Raw genomic sequence first — 5,439 nt, forward strand, 5'->3', positions numbered from 1 at the left:
GAGTTTGTTTTTGAACCATCCTATGGAATTCCATAGCAGGGATAAATTCTCTATTCTGCCAAGTGGGTCAATAAACCCATTGTTGAATTATCATTGTCTATCTGGGTCTGTAGGTCTCCCTGCTGAGAGTCAGATCTTCTGATTAACACCCGGGTGACAAACAAGCTCCTCCCACACCCTGGTGCCTGTTCCTGTTGCTGAACAGTCGAGTTACCAAACAAGCTTGTTGCTGAAACGTTTTCAGCAGCTGTAAAGTACAGACTCGTTTATGGGACCAATCCCTGCTACAGGGCCCAATCCAGTGTGTGTCTGAGCACTTTGCTGGATTGGGGTTCAAGACAAGAGGAAAAGGGACCTTGCAAAATACCACAATGAGGGTTGATTTCATGGTGGGTGCAGAGTAGATTCCCCTGGGCCCTAGCCTGGTGCTGTGCTGTGTAACTGCAGGGAGACAGGGAGACATTGAAGGCACGACCTGCTTAGGAAGGGCACAAAAGTTCAGGGAAATTTTAAATCCTTGGTAACATTTATGCATCAGCCTTGTCGTGGGGGCCAGATTGGGATGCCCTTCCTCATGGCAGGTTGCACCTTACTCCACAGGCGGTCGGTCCCATTTCATTAGTGGGACTGTATGAAAAGCAACGTGCTATTTGGCATGAGTAGGGCTATCGCAGTCTGGGCCTTAATTATTTCACACTTTATATAGGTCAAAGCAGCCAACAATGGTCTTTGAGCTAATATTGCCCTGACTTACTGAGCCCTGGCTAAGCCAGGTCCATCAGGTCCCCAAGGCTGGTCTGTAAGTGAAGCCGGCTGGTCCAGCCACCATCCTGATCACTGAGCTCTGAGCTTGGCAGACACAGAATCCAGCCTCTAGGAAGCCGTCCAGCCTTTCAGATTGGTCAGCAACCTCGTTAGTGTGCTCCACGCTTGAGGGACACAATTAGTGCAACCTCTTTAAAGCCCTCTTCCCCTGCAGGCTGCTCCCACCCCACTCTGTTTAAATGAGATCTTGCATATTTCAAAGGTTTTGGGTGGGGTTGGGTTGCATTTCTAAACTGAACTCCAGTGGTAGCTACAGTCGTCCATGGTACAATGGAACGGCTCCTCCGGGTCAGGAGAAAGTCAGTCAGTGCAATCAGACTCACTCAGTGAACGTGTAAATCAGTGCAGCCCATTGCTGGCAAGGAAGCTACGTGGATTTACACCCTATGAGGAGCTGCCTTCTATTGTTAAAATGTTATCAGTCACTTGCCTACCTCCAACTGAGCAATGCTACAAATAGGGCTGGTGGAAAATGACCCATCAAAACTATTTTCAGTGGAAAGTTGGTTTTCAATAGAATGAAAATATTTGTGGCAAGTATCTGCTTTCTTCAGAAAGAAAAAAAAAATTTTTTTTTTGGTTAAAAATCCCCAAATGGAAAAAGTGGAAATCTTAAGCTAAAACCTGTCAATAACTGAAGCATTTTTGGTTTTCAGCTGAAAATGCTTGTTTGGGATTTTGGACCCCTTAAGATCAAAATGATTTTTTTGTTTTGCTTTTCCTGAAATTATTTACAGAATAAAACCGTATTTTCTGCCCAGCTCTCATTGCTAAGCATTTCCCTCCAACGGCCCCTGACAAATCAGATTTAAATCACCAGGGACCAATGACTTTAATAGAACATTAGATTTCCTGGGATTGGACACCTGCCGTAGGCGCCTGGGGTGAGTTTTGGTGGAGCTCTATTGCGGACAATGGAGCCAGGGCAGTGTGCAGCACCTGAGAAGCTGGCCCTGGGTTTCTTTCATACACTGACTAACACCCGGTGCTACTGAGAAATAGTTCATACCTTAAAAGAAAAAGAGGGAAAATCTTTTCCTTAAGGGGTTAGGACTAGGTCATCATAACTGGGAACCCAGTGGCAGAATCTCAATAGGTTTCATGGGCAAATTCAAACTTCTCTTCATTAGGAAAAGAAAAGAAAACCCAACATGGGCCGTGTACACCTGCTATGACTATCCAGAGAGACTAAATGTTATTCCCAACACTGTGTGAAGGTCCATATATAAAGTGAGAGGAGTCCCGAGCCCAGCATGAAGACAAAGAAATCAGGAAAAAATCATGGAAAACGTACAATACAGCCAGGAGAAGGAAAGTTTGTGAGTAATTCAGTGACTTACCAAGGACGGTCAGCTGGGTTCCTCCACCGAAGACCCACCACAGTGACACAGGGCTGTACAAAAACCAGTCCCAGTCGATGGCAGGGAGAGGTCGCCACCTCTGCCCACGTAGAGAAAAAGAGGCGCAGGACAATTTCCACTGGCACCCCATGGGAGTGCAGGTTTATCCTTTCTGGAGAAACTCATTGTACAGTCGGAGGAATGAAGATCCACTGCGATGTGAAGCAGTGAAGTATTCCTTTGGAGAACTCACAATAAGGCCAAATCCTGGTCCCCGCGCACAGCCCACATAAGAGCACGGAAGATGGTCTTGTAGTTAAGGCACTGATCTGGGAGTCAGGTGAGCGGGGTTCATGTCCTGGCTCTGCCACTGACTTTGTATCCTTGGGCAAGTCATGTCATCTCTGTGCCTCACTTCCCCATCTGTAAAATGGGGGCAGCACTTCCCTGCCTCACAGGGTGGTATAAGGATAAATTCTATCGTGTCTCAGAGATTCTCAGGCACTACAGTGGTTGAGGACGTAAAGGTACTGAGAGAGAAGCAAAGGAGCTCTGTGCTCTGCTACCGCGCTGGGTTCCCCCACTACAGCGCTTCCCCAACCCCCGCACAGACTGTGGGTCTGCCTGCGTGTCTGTGCGGCTGTGGCTGGAGCCTGTGGAGAAAGGTTGTGGGTGCTGGAGGGCATGTACACAACTGGACTGTGTGTGGGTCCTTCCACTGCCATTTGGCCATGACAGGCCAATACTGGACCAAATTCATCACTGGTGCCATTGTAGTCACTTCAGTGGAATTCCATCAGGGAAAGAATGAGGTGCATTAGCTGTCAGTATTGAATGGATTCTGTGGGGTATGTTATGGATATGATAACCATACTTAGAGACCATGTGGCTGTAACCCCACACCTCTGTGAGCACCAGCATCTTTCTAGACATAATTAACGTACAGCATGTCCCGGTTATCCACCAATTAGTGTCAGCGAAGAGACAAATCAGAGGTGCCAGGGGCTGCACGTGGGTGGATCGGATGTGATCCAAACCACGTGCTGTCCTCGTCTACTCTCTGAATAGTGCAGCCTCTCTGCACCTGTCTGTGAGAAGCTAAGACATCCCCTCCCACATTGTCCTAACTTACCTGATCAGGATCTTCAGACAGTCCATGGGGCCAGGGGGTCGCTCTGAGTCACTGGACACAGCCCTTCTTCAAGAAGCTGCCTCATGACGTCCTGTGTTCGCTCTCAGCTGAGCCATGCAGGGGGCTGGTGACGTCTCCACATTGGACGTGCCTGAGGAATGACTCAAGATCCACGTGCCATTAAACCGATCACTCCACGCTCTGTCAGATCCCAGGAGTGGATCCTAGCAGTGGGTCAAGTGCAGGAATTACTGGAAGCCAGGAGCCAAGCAAGATGCTCAGAACCTTTGGTGCTTGTAAAAGCCACGTCCGTCGTACGGCTGGCATATGCTGGAAAATGCTCCAGACCCTGTTGGTACCAATACAAGGCAATGCTGGTATCAATAGAGAGCATGTGTGCTCAGCCCATGTCCAATATGCAGCAGAAATCAGCACTTTCCTCATGGGAGCCCCCAGTTGCCTTTAGAAATTAACTCAGTGCCACCAACACCAGCCATTTGCTCTGTATTTCCCAGCTGTTCTCAGCAGTAAATCCCTGCGCTGTTTCCCTGGACAGAGCTGCCATGAGACTCTCACCATTGCTGGGCTATTCCCTGCCCCTCACCTTAGGAGAGCAGCTCTGGGGCCTGCTGCCCAGCAGAGTGTGGGCGTGAGGTGCCCCTCTCACCAAGGGCAGGGCCAGTAAACATCTAGGCTGTGAGCTGTGTCCATGCTCAGCTGGTTTCTTCTGAATTAAACCAGGGCACTGGACCCTCCCTCTGACTGTAAATACAAACTCCCCTTAGTGCCTGGTGTGTGTCAGCTCAGCACGGCCAGGGGAGTGAATGGTACCAGCCCCATTTCCTCATTATTGGGCCATATTTGAAGCCAAGGATCATGTGCTGTGTTTAACATGTGATCCGGCACCTACGGAAGTTGGTGGGGAAGCTCCTGTGAGTTCAGTGGTTCAGGCTCAGACCCTGAGAGAATTCCCCGGGTTGTGGAGGGCAGGCCTGAGCCGCTAGCAAAAGTGTCCAAGTCCCATTGTCAGAAGTGACTTAAGCACTTGGGGCTGGAGTGTTAAAGGTATTTAAGCTCCTATATGTACAGACAGGCAGTTGGCGGGATTTTGAGACGCACCTAACTGCCAAACGCCCATTTATTTCAATACCTTTTAAATCTGGCCCTTAGGCTCCTGATTCCTATTGACTTTCAGTTGACCTTAACTTGTAATGGAGTGAGTCACTTTTAAAAATACCCTAAATACTTCATGCAGGTTTTCAGTCCATTTGTCAGTCTATTGCAGTTCACATGGGCAAGGGAACAGGCCCAATTAATAAACACTGAGCAAAGGAAGTTCACCTCTTTCCAGAGCCTTTTTGTCAATGAAGTAGTGTTAAAAGTCAGTGCACACCAATAAGTTCTGGCAGCCAAATCTTTATGGCATGTGCTCGCTCACCCCCACCCCCGATCCTTTCACTCTCCTTTTTGCAGTTTAAGGACCTGAAAACGTCGGAAAGCCATTGTCCCCTCTGTGCTCTGCACACTCTTGGTGCGTCACAAATCATCATCTGGAAATCTTTACCCCTCCACCCCGCCCAGTACAGACGTGTGTGTGTGTGTGTGTGTGTGTGTGTGAGAGAGGGTGTTGGGATGATAGGGCAAATAGGTGTGGGAATGTTAAAAATACTTATTTAAAAAACCATTATTCTTTAAAACTCATCCATAGGGCAGCCTCACTCTGCTCCCCTTCCCCCTTATTCATTTCTGGAGGAGGCGGAAGTGCATGATAAACACTCTCCGTGAGGCGAGTTCCCGGCTTTACACACGGTGCATGCTGCTGTCTGGGAAGGGTGGGACAGACTCCAGGGTGCCTCTCAGACTATCCACTCTCACATGCAACATGAAACTTATCCACGGACCCCCAGCACCATTTTGGGGTTTTAATGGGACTCAAACTGTCTGCTCCAGCCCATCAAGGCCCAGACTGTGCAACACACAAGACGTACTAAGGGCCCCAGTGTTGTGCAGCCAGAGAATCCAGATCATCAGGAATGTTCTGATTTAGTTCTAAACAATGATGCTTTTCAAATGTAATATCTTGAATCTGAAGGCTCCCAAAGCACTTTACACACTTACACAGCTGGTCAAACTGGACATGAG

At 48.6% G+C, this 5,439-nt stretch overlaps 1 gene segment (V, D, J or C); it reads right to left on the bottom strand.

Moving 5' to 3' along the window:
• LOC117888222 overlaps positions 1-5,439 on the bottom strand; it is a 22,976-nt gene that overhangs the window by 6,976 nt on the left and 10,561 nt on the right.

The sequence above is a fragment of the Trachemys scripta genome, chromosome 15, assembly GCF_013100865.1.
Source record: "Trachemys scripta elegans isolate TJP31775 chromosome 15, CAS_Tse_1.0, whole genome shotgun sequence".
Lineage (NCBI taxonomy): Eukaryota > Metazoa > Chordata > Testudines > Emydidae > Trachemys > Trachemys scripta.